At 49.3% G+C, this 11850-nt stretch overlaps 1 pseudogene; it reads right to left on the bottom strand.

Moving 5' to 3' along the window:
• Nucleotides 1-2235: 2235 nt before the first annotated feature.
• On the bottom strand, nt 2236-11609 carry LOC127673526 (ensconsin-like; annotated as a pseudogene).
• Nucleotides 11610-11850: the final 241 nt, after the last annotated feature.

Below are 11850 nucleotides of genomic sequence, written 5' to 3'. Positions count from 1 at the left end.
TTCTGTACCCAGCTTTTCTGTACATCAGAAACTGTGGCATTTGAAGCACTCTTGGTACAGGATGAACAGGACCCCCTTCCCCTTCCTCTCCATCTCTGTTCTCCACAGACCGTTCTGCTTTGAACTCTCTCTGTGTGCCACATGGCCTTACATTTTTAATTCTGCTTTAGATTTCCAAGATGCCAGGGTGGCCAGCCTGCACCGGTGAGGTCAACCGGCTGTTGGTTATTGTCCTTACGACACACTCAGATCTCAGATGAGGAGTAAAGAAAAAGGGATTCCTCTTTTCTTAGAGATACAAGTTCTACAAAAAATTAAGGAGAAAAATAAACCTTCCTGTTAAACTCTGGCATTCTACCTGGGTGGGGTGAACACAGCACTTTGTAATACACACACCCAAGTGCATGCGCACTTGTGCACGCATACGCGCGCGCGCGCGCGCGCGCGCGCGCGCGCGCACACACACACACACACACACACACACACGCACACACACACATCTTCACTCAGTGAAAAAGGCCTCAGTTGCTGAGCTCACCTCTCTGTGGTTCCTTTGGACAGCTGTGAAGCGACTCCTTGTGGGCTCTGTGCAGACTCTCCGTTTCCTGGAGAGTTCATCTGTGGCAATGCAGACACCTCCGCATACACAAGGGGAGCAAACCGTTACTAACAAGCCACCATCAAACCACCCTCTAGGACCAGAACCTGGATCTCTCACCTGACGGTACAACTCACTGCCTGTGGGAACCTGAGCAAGGGAAACCCTAATCCTTCCTGGATAACAGGACCTGCCTGACAGGTTACTAAATGCGTTAACACAAGCAAAGTTTTCACTGAAGGGCAGAAATAACTGTCACTATTGCTTTTGTTTGTACTAAGTTAGTTCTGGACATAAACACTGAAATCAAACCAACTGATGAAGTGGCTGACTGACTTGACTGGCTGACACGGAACACTTTTACTGAAGGATTCAAAGCAAATCACCATAGAAGAGGAAGCCACGCTTCACAAACTCAGTTGAATTCAGTCACACTTAGAAGGATGTGACCGCACAAATGGAGGCCCATAGTGTGTGTCCCTCGCTTTACCACCTAATTTGCGACTCAGCATTAGGAGTCCAGCTTAAGGCAACCCTATTGACATCTGACTCAAACCTAGGGTGGGCTATCTTAAAATGTCTGATAATCCTTGACTGCCTGTGTTGGCAGTAACGGTCTTGGAAACACCATGTTATGCAGTGGGGCTGGGGGAGCTGGTGCTCTGGGACAGCTGTAGATTCAATTCCGAGCAAAACAAAGCAAAGCAGATTTGTGGTGACAGGGTTAACACAGAAATGCTCTCTGGACAAAGCAACTAGTGCGTCAGTGACCAAGCACGAGATTGCCACTGTCCAAGACCCTCACACAGAGATGAAACTGATCCTAGATGGGACTACAGAAATGAAGGCTGATTGCATTTTTATATAAGCTACTTTTGTTTTAAGATTTCCAAGAAAGAGTAACTTGCCCAAAGACCATAGTTACAAGTTTAAGAACAAGTTATGATGAAATCAGCATGATTTAAAGTGTACCTCTCTCTTGAATTCAGGATTAAGAGAGGTGATGTTTAAATCTTTTATTCTAAGACTTGCAATAAACTCAAGTTATGGGCAAGTTAAATTTCACCTGGGGGGTAGTAATGCAGGCTCGGTAACACTAGCGCTTGGGAGTCTGAGGAAGGAAGACAAGGAGTTCGAGATTTTCCTCAGGTGCACCGAGAATCCAGATCTAGACTGTACAGAAACTACAGAATGAGACAGTTTAAACTAGTTTAAACAAAATCCCCAAACAGACAAAATCCTAGCAAGATGTGTACATTTAAAGTCACCCATTAGACCAGGGGCTCTCGGTCTTCCTAATGCTGAAACCCTTTCATACAGTTCCTCATGCTGTGGCCATCCATCTCAACCAAAAATATTTTTGCTGCTTCATAACTGTAATTTTGCTACTGTTATGAATCATGATGTAAATATTGGCTATCTGACCCCCTAAGGGAGTGTGACCCTCAGGCTGCGAACCATTGCCTTAGGGGCTGGAGAGATGGCTCAGTGGTTATAATCAGCCACACCAGGCAGTTTGCAGCCAGCTGAAACTAACTCCAGGAGATCTGACATCCTCTCCTGGCCTCTGTGGGCACACACATGCACATGTGCGCTGACAGAAGAAGTACCTGTTTCTCCAGCGAGAACTCCTTTGGCTACGTCACCATTTCTTTGATCAGTGGTTTTCTAGAAAGAGAAAGAAACCAATATAAGAATTTTAAAGGGACGTTCCTAGTGGTAGAGTGCTCACTGGGTAGCTGTGAGGGCCTAGGTTTGATCGCTAAGCTGGGAGGTGACTGGAAAGGAAATAAAGTCAGAGCCAGCAGGGCCCAGGCCTGCAGTCCCCAGCCCTTGGGAAATAGGCAGGCATTATATGATCAAGGTCAAGGTCAGTGAGGCCAGCCTGAGGGCCCTGCCTCCCACAACAGAAGAGTGCTAGAAAGGCCACGCCAGAACCTTATTGGCTGCCTCAGTCCTCCTGGTTCTTCTCATAATCTCTTCAAGTTGCGGCAAAAAAGCACACAGAAGGCTGATGAGATACACAAAGCACCCCAGCCTGGCACATGCCAGCGATAAACAAAACAGTAGCAGATTATTAAAACTTGGAGAAAATATAATTCACTGTTCTTCGTCCTAATTGGAGTTGTTAATAGAGGTTGGAACCATTTTAACTGCTGTGGTAGGACAACTTGCTTTGGGGAAGGAGGAAATTCTGGCGGCTTTCTTGGAATTAATACCGAGGGCCATTTCTTGGGCAAGGGTAGGACATTTTGTTCCTGACCTTTTGTTCTCGGCTTCAGGCAACTCGAGACCCAGGAAGGAGGCAGAACCATGTGGTTGTGGTTCCGACCCCTGCCCAGGCCCTACCTTCTTCCTCTACAGGCACACCTGCTCTTCTTTCTGGAAATGCTTCTCCCATTCCTGCAGATCCCTCTCTGCCTCCTCCCGGACGTGGGCTTCCTCTTCTTTCTGGAAACAGATCACTACTACTGCTGATGCCCAGTCTGGCAACCCTGCTCCCCACACCTTACTCAGCACCTGCCCACCTTTGCAAACCCCTCTCCTGCTTAGCAGCCCTGACCTTCTGGGAGGGAACCCCGGTGGAGCTGCTACCAGCTTGGGTAGCCCACACCCTCTCTGCACCCCATTCATCTGGGCACAGCCCCGGCTGGGCTGGGGCAGGGCGCACACCTGCTTCTGCAGGCGCTCCACCTCCTCCCTCTCTGACTGCTCCGGCTCCTCCTCTGCCAGCAGCAGCACCAGCTCCTCCTTCTCTGGCTCCTGCTCTGCTTCCAGCCTGAAGGCTTCTTCTTCCTGATGACTTCCCTCCTCAGCCACCCTTCCAGACAACTCATCTATCTTTTGTCTGGGAAAAGACAAGAAGGAAGGCACTTCTTTGAAGAGAGGCCATGTCTAGCAAGGGCAGCAGGTCAAAGCCCCGGAGGAAGCCACAGTCTACCATGGCTATGGAACCTTTGCTGCTCCATGCCCCAACGCCCTACGGCTTCATTTTTGTCAGAAGCAGCGACCAAACAATGATATTTGGGGGGGGTGGCTTGCTTTTCCAGAGAGTCTACAATTCATTTTTAAAGGGGGAGACTTGAATATCTGAACATAGATTATTTTTAGCAATTACCATGAATGTTAAGTAATTACGCTGAATAAGAAATCTAACACAAAATACCATGTGAAGGGAATTTTGCCTGTATATCCCCATATTCAGGCTCTACATGTATGCTTGGTGCCTGCAGAGTCCAGCTCAGGGCCTCTGGAGGAACAGTCAGTGCTCTTAACTGCTAAGCCATCTCTCCAGAACCAAAACAACCTTTTAAAATGAGATTAATAATGTCTGTATCAGGTCAGGAGGAAGTCGGGCCATATAAGCTCCTTGTGGACTGAAGGGTGAGCATGGCCAAGATGGTGGCCCCCAGCAGGCCTGAGCGTCGCCAGATCTGTCAGGAACAACTGCTAACACTAGCCTTACCAGGCCCAGGTTCAGCACATCATCACAGTTAGTTTTAACTACCAACTGGACAACTGGACAGTCCGGGACATGAGATGGGAGTGTCGCAGTTGAGGGACTGAGGGACTGTCTCGATCAGACTGGAATGTGGGCCTGTCTGTGAGGGACCATCTTGGCTGTTAACTGTGTAACAGAGCCCAGGCAGCTGCAGGCAGTGCTTGCTGTCTGTGAAGGCTAGCAATGCATGAGCCAGTGAGTGAGCCTGCGAGGCGAGCACATTCCTCAGTGGGTGCAGCTTGGGGGCGGGGGCTTCTTGAGTTGCTACCCTGGCTTTCCTCACAGAGAGACTCGTGCCAAGCATAAGCCAAATGAGCTGATTCCTCCTCTACATTGCTTTAGGTCAGAGTGTTATAACAGGCTGTAACCAGAACACTGTCTGTCTGTCCGTCTGTCTGTCCATGCCCATGGCTGTGGTGTTTTGAGCAGTGGCCCCCAGAGGCCAATCCTGAGCCGCCCATTGTCCTTGTCCTCCGGCCCAGGCTCTCTTCCAAGTCCATGCCTCCCCTGCCCGGTGCTCCCCAGCCCGCATCCTCCCTGCCGCCCGGCTCAGGCAAAGCTCCTTCAGCTCAGGCCCACTCCTAGGCTCCCAGCAACATCTGCCATGGCAAGAGAGAAGGGAAGGCAGAGCCTGAGAAAAAAAGACCACAAGAAGAAAGTAGCCAGTGAGCCCCCAATAAAGGGCAGGGCACCATTAGTGAAGGTGGAGGCAGTCACAGTGGAAGAGGGGACAGTCACGAAGCCACCTGACCCTGGTAAGAAGGCACCAGCCTGTGCTGGGGTGCAGGCCAGTGCTGGGGTACAGTCCGGTGCTCTGTGCTTGCCCTGCCCACGAAGGGTTTTATTTAACTCCTTTTTCATTACTGGGTATTGGAAATTAATATTCTCATTCTTTCTCTTCCCCGGATGGTGCTTTTGGCAGAAGAAACCTTATGTGCAGGAAAGGCGGGTCCTTAGCCAGAATAAGTCTCTACTCCAGGAAGGACAAAGTGTTGTCCTTTCCACGAGGGAAGTGGTCCGATATAGTCATGTCACGGTCACCCCAGGGAATAGCGCCATATCTGGGGCTCAGCACCTAGTTTCTGCTGTTGGCAGTTCTGGCGCACCACAGCAGCTGCAGCTCAGAAAACAGCTGACTATCCACAGAACAGACTGCTGTCTGCTTGATTGCTGAACTCCTCCTCAGCTGAAGTAACCTTTGTTGAGCGTTTACAGGGGACACAATATCTTCATGTCCTTTGCCCATTTGAAGAGATCCCTCCACACACTTGTCTTCCCCGGATGTCTTTCTAACCAATTCTCCAGTCATGCTTTTTCCAAGGCCCTCACCCTCCGGCTAGTCCTGTGGGCTACTGCTCATGAGTCAGTAACTAGTTGAGAAACTAACTGGCCATTTCCCCTTCTAACAAAATGTGTCCTACCTGAAGTTCCTCCCACTGTGAAGAGGGCCCCTTACCAGTGTCTTTCAGAGTTGTCCCCTGTAAGGCTGCAGCTGCCCACTTCTGGGTGGTGCCTGCATAACGTGCAGAGCCATCAGTAATCAGGCCCCAGTCTTTCTGCCCCCACTCAGCCGGTCATAGGGAACACCACCTAGGCTACAGGCACATGCAGGCAGCAGAAGGCGTTATAACAGAAGAAACCATAGGCATATGCGCAGCCTCTTCATGTGACTTGCTTGTGTGTTCAGTATCTGCACATATGGATCAGTGTGTGTGTATGTGTGTGTGTGTCTGTACATACCTGCTCAGAGCATTCAGAGAACAGAAAAGGCTACTTAAAATGGATGTGACTACTTGATTAGATAGAATTTCCCCCAACCCATAAACATTTTCCTATCCGCGTTGATATGTTGCTATTTATTCAGAAGAAAATTTGATTTTAAACATAGTTCTGGGGATGTGGCTCAGATGACAGAGTATTTGCCTGGCACAGACAAGCCCTGGGCTCCATATTCAACATCAGTAAACCAAGGATGGCAAAGGAATGTACTCTCCACATGTTGGAGGGGAGCGGGAGGGACCAGGCTCCAGGCCATCTCAGGCGGCAGGGCCGGTCTGAGGGAGATTTACCTCTCCAGCTCCTCCTTGTCCTTCCTCTCCCTCTCCTTCTTCTCCCTTTGCTCTCTGGCCAGGCGCCTCTTCTCAGCCAGCAGCCTCCTAGCCTCTTCAGGGTCAGTGGTGCCTGCAGAAGTCTTAGGAACAACACTGGCACTCACGGTGGACGATGGTGCTGTGTCCAGAGCTGGAGAAGGGGCCGGGGTTGGACTGAGGGCCGAGGCTGGGGCAGCTGTACAAATAGGTACAAGGAGAGAACCAAGTGGAATGAAATGAAAATCCAAGGAACAGAACAAACACTGGCGTGCCCCACACCCCAGCCCTGGGGTCCATCGTTCTCAAAGAGAAGGGAGCACACACCTCAGTGTGTTCTCATGGTTCCACTATATTCTTCTGTAGCCAAGCAACGATAACAAAACTGCATGTGTGAGACATCCAACCCAGCTCACACTCTGTCACCAAGTCTTCTTTTATAGCAGTTACATCAGTTAGCACTATCTACCAAGTGGCAGGGTCTGTGGGAAGCCTGACTCTGAGCAGAATGAAGGCAAGGTTCTCCATTTGCCTTTTATTGCAAGTATCTCTATGCTTTGGTAACTTAGTTAACCACAGCATCAAAGCCTTTTAATGGGCATCATTAGCACCCAGGCCACACCCGGGACTCAGGCTGGGCAGGTGGCATCCAATGGAGAGGCTCCTTTCATTTATTCTGATTAAGGTTTAAAATACCCCCGCCACCGTCCCTATTTGGACACAGGATTTTGGTGTAGTTGGGGCTTGTTCAGAGCCAGTTCGCGATCTTCCTGCTCCAGGTGCCTGACTTGGGATCACAGGTGTGCACCGCTATAACTTTGCTAAGTGTCATCTTTTCTCGAAGGTGTGATGGCACACACCTTTTATCTCAGCACTTGGGAGACAGCCTGAGTACAAGGTGAGACTGTGTCTCAAAAGAATCTACCCAGAGCTCTCGGGAGACCCTAGACGCAAGGAAGCAAGAGCCTTGCCAGGGACAGGCAGGCTCGCTGCCACATGTCTGTCCCCAAGAGTGCTTTGGGAAGATGCTCTTCACCTGTGTTTAGAGATTTAGTAGGATGAGTTAGTGCATTCATGATACACAGTGGTGCAGGAGAGAGAAAGAGAAGAGAGGAAGGAAGGGAGAAAGAGAAGAGAGGAGAGGAGAGAGGGAGAAGGGGAAGAGAAAGAATGAGAATATAAATTTCCAATACGCAGTAATGAAAAAGGAGTTAAATAAAACCCTTCGTGGGCAGGGCAAGCACAGAGCACCTGACCGCACCCCAGCACCAACCCGCACCCCAGCACAGGCTGGTCCCTTCTTACCAGGATCAGGTGGCTTCGCGGCTGTCCCCTCTTCCACTGTGACCTCCTCCACCTTCACTAATGGCGCCCTGCCCTTTATTGGGGGCTCACTGGCTACTTTCTTCTCCGGGTCTTTTTTCTCAGGCTCCGCCTTCCCTTCTCTATTTCAAGGGCAGATGTTGCCAGGAGCCGAGGAGTGGGCCTGAGCAGAAGGCTCTTTGCCTGAGCAGGGCGGCAGGGAGGACGCAGGCCGGGGAGCACTGGGCAGGTGAGGCATGGACTTGGAAGGGAGCCTGGGCCAGAAGACAAGGACAATGGGTGGCTCAGGATTGGCTTCCCGGACCCCAGAACACCCATGTGTACAACCAACCTGACGGTCCGATAGGAGTGTTTTTCTGTTTGTGGTCAATGTGGAAAAGGAGCCACTAAGGATACCCAGTTCAAAGATCCTTTGGCTAAAAGACAGCAGTTGATTCGCCAGGGTGGACCTTCCCACACACCTCCACCACACTCACCAAAGGCCGGCCGGGGCCGGTGACCTAGCTTTGAGATTAGAAGGAGACAGAGTCCTGCGGGCACCGGGGGAAAACATGGAAGGGAAGGTGCTCTCTTTCCTGCTCTATTTTATGGCTCTGGCTTCAGAGAAACTCAAGAATTAGAATTTTCATATTAATGACATCCAATGACAAACTACAGACCATCTAGTGTTTTTAAGAACTTAAGACAATTTCTAAACTATGTCAAATATCTACTCCAGTGCAGGACAAGGCCCCTTCGGCTAACAACTGAACAGTGTATAATTGAGTCAATACAGATGACAGGAATAAAGTAGATCTGATGGATGATTTGATTTGTTTTGTCAAAAAGCCTTTGAAGGAAGTCAAGGGAAGGGGGAAATGATGTTATTATATTATAATCTCAAAAAAATTAACAAACGACAAAAAAAGTGTAAACTATTTAAAAGTGCCTTTGTGTTCTATCTGGACATTACCTGGAATTACTTTGCCTTGTCTCTCCTTTTGTTTTACATTTTGTAATTTTTCTTTTTGCCACGCTGAGGATTAAGCCCCAGGCTTCATACCAGCAAGTGCCCTACCACTGAGCCACACTACCAGTCCATTTAAAAGGACCTTTAAGCACATGTCCTACTTTTCTGTTCTTTAGCAGCTTTCTTCTGCTTTGGAAAATACCTTCCCTCAGCCATTCACATGTCTGTTATTTCAGAGACACGGTCCCATTTGTGTGGCGTTTGTAGATAAGTCCTTACATAAGGGCCCCTTTCTCCCCAAGGAAATGGGCCAGGGGGAGGAAGTGTAGGCCACCCTTTCCTAGAGAGTTCCAACAGTGAGCAGGCACCAGGTCTCCCCGATGCCTGCCCAGCACTCAGCCAGAGAACTGGACAAACTTACGAAGACAAGACCAGAGATGGGTTCTGAGGTTCAGATGTCACTAGGGAAGAGTGGGGAGGGATCAGAAGGGAGCAAGAGGGAGCCTAGTGCTTGAAGTGGGACGGAGGGATGGAGGGGGAGAGGGAGGGACAGAGGGAGGAACAGAGGGAGGGGGAGGAGGGAGATGGGAGGACAGAGGATGGAGGGACCAAAGGCTGGAAAGAGAGGGAAAATGAGAAAGATCTGAGACTCTGACCTGTTATGGGCAGCAGGGAGGCTGGCTGGGCACCTCTGGCTAAGCCAGTACTAGGGAACAAGGGACAGGCAGATGTCACCCAGCCAGGGCTGCCAGTGAACAGTTGCAATGCCCCCTTTCTCCTTCTCTTCTGAGTTCCTCTAACTGCTTCTCCCAGCTTCTGGAGCAATGTGACCCTAGCTGACCTGCTGAGCTGCAAGTGACTGAGGGCAGAACAGATCTTCCCATGGTGCTGGGCCAGGTCTGGATCAATCCAGCTGCATGGCCACCCTCCGCCCCAGCTGACTCCTCAAAGGCAGATGGGGCCTTGAAGGAAAGGTGCAGTCTCTGGGTGGTAAAAGCTGCAGCCCATGGCTTCCCTGCCCAGTGGGGTTTAGAGAAGCCCTTATGCCTACAACTAGGGAGGAGGGCCCACCTTCCTACCCAAGAGATATGCTGAGGTACCAAGCTAAGTCCTGTCTTCTTCTCTTAAAACATTTTTTATTCGATATATTTTTTATTTACATTCCAAATGATTTCCCCTTTTCTAGACCCCCACTCCCCGGAAGTCCCCCAAGCCCACTTATCTCCCCCTGTCCTCCCACCCACCCCATCCCACTTCCCCGATCTTGTTTTGCTGAATACTGCTTCACTGAGTCTTTCCAAAACAAGGGGGGAAAACATTTTAAAACACACATTTATTTATTTCTTTATTTGTTTATTCCTCCGTGAGTGCATGCCTGTGTTGGGTGAAAGGACAACTTGGGAAAGTCAGGGTTAGTTTTCTCCTTCTAGCAGTATGGCTCTGGGGATGGAACTGGGATCATCAGGCTTGCCATCAAGCCCACCTAGAGTGAGTGTGAGTGTGCGTGCATGTGTGTGTCTGTGTCAGTGTATGCGCGCATGCATATGTGTGCATGTGCATGTATGCATGTCTGTGTGTGCCTGCATACAGAGACAGAGTCTCTGGCTGTTCTGGAACTTACTATGTAGACCAGGATCGCCTTGAACTTACAGAGATCTACCTGCCTCTGTCTCCCCAGAGTTGCAATTGAGGGTGTGTGACATGTAAAAACATTCTGATGTGGCATAAATAAGATCAAGGAGAGCCGACTGGGAACTCAGAAAGAGAAACGCAATGTGAGGCACTTGGGGCTACCTTTGCCTATCTGGGTTTCCTGGGTCAGGGCTCAGGGAATGGGCTCTTGACTGTCTTCATCAAGCTGACAGTGAACTGGCAATGGCCATGGGAACCCAAACTGGGGCTCTGTCCTTCTCTTTCCAATTCTTCTGTTTCCTTACATCCAGCCGCTGGTCTGGGCATGGCACGCACAGAGGCACTCCCGGGGTTTCCATGCTGATGTGAGTTAATGGGTGGTGACTGCTACCATCATCCCTCCTCGGAACCCTTTCCACACTCACACTGCTGAGTGCACACAAGCGCTCGAGGCTACAGGGACTTTACAGTATCTGAAAAGGAACCAACTGGGCCGCTCAGATTTCCTGATTTTAAAGCTACAGTTGAAGCAGCATGGTACGGGCATGTAGACCAATCAGATAGAATAGAGTCTAGAAACCATAGAGCCTGGGGACTCTCAACCAGGGAAGGACAGTCTTCAGCAGCCAGTACCGAGGAAGTGCGATATTTACATGAAAAACAGTGAAACTGGACTCTACCTTTAAACAACAAACATGAACTCAAAATGGATGAGTCTTAAAAGTGTAAAAAGGGTCTAATATCCAGAAAAGTTTCCTATTATGGGACCTGTTACTAAATTATGGACCCAAAGCACAGGCAACAATAAAAAAACTGACACATGAACATCAAACAAAAATTTCTATAGGCCAAAAGCCACGAAGGACTGAACAGGCAACCTATATCTATATGGCCTGGAGCCATTATCTAGAATAAACACGTGACTCCCACAATGCAACATTTTGTTACTGAACTTAAAAGTGGCCTGAGCTGGTGATGGAGCTCAGTGCAAAAGCACTTGCATGTGCAAGGCCCTGAACTGGATCACGGTGACACACACACACATGCAGACACAGAAGTCTGTAGTAAACATCTTTCCAAACGCTTACCAATTGCCACAGTCTACAACACACGTGCCATGCCACTGAAATGCAAACCCAAACCTTGAGACAGCACTCAAGTTTAGTAAGCTGGGTATTATAAAACCAACACAGAAAATAAAGTGTTGGCATGGAGACACTGGAATCCTCATACCTGATTGATAGGGATGCAAAATGGTACAGTCACGAGGCAGAACAGTTTGGCAGTTCTTCGTAGACTCGGCCCTTCCTCAACCGTTTCTTCTCCTTGTATTTTCAGATAGGGTCTCCTGCTGAACCTGGAGTTTGGCATGTCAGCTGGCCAGCCGGCCAACGAGCCAGTGGACCTACCCATCTATACCCCGATGCTAAAGTTACAGCCATGAGGCCAGGCTCACCTTTCATGTTCATGTCTGAATTCCTCACACTTGCACATCAAGCAATTTCCACACTGGGCCATATCCCCAGTCTGTACTCACTGTCTAACAATTAAATATTCAGTCCATCGATACCATTCACTACTTTCCAGACATTCAATATAGTTAATCAGTACCGCTTCCGCAGTGTAGGTATAAGCATCAGTTTTCTGATGGTACCATGCCAAAAGGAAAACAAAGGCCTAATTCATCAAGTCTAGAGTTCTGGGAAAGTAAATGTGTGCTAAGCTTGCGTTATGGCTAAGCTTGGGTTTTGAAGTCTGT

This window comes from Apodemus sylvaticus, chromosome 23 (assembly GCF_947179515.1).
Source record: "Apodemus sylvaticus chromosome 23, mApoSyl1.1, whole genome shotgun sequence".
Lineage (NCBI taxonomy): Eukaryota > Metazoa > Chordata > Mammalia > Rodentia > Muridae > Apodemus > Apodemus sylvaticus.
The sequence above is the reverse complement of the archived record's forward strand: the minus strand, read 5'-3'. Positions and strand labels throughout refer to the sequence as shown.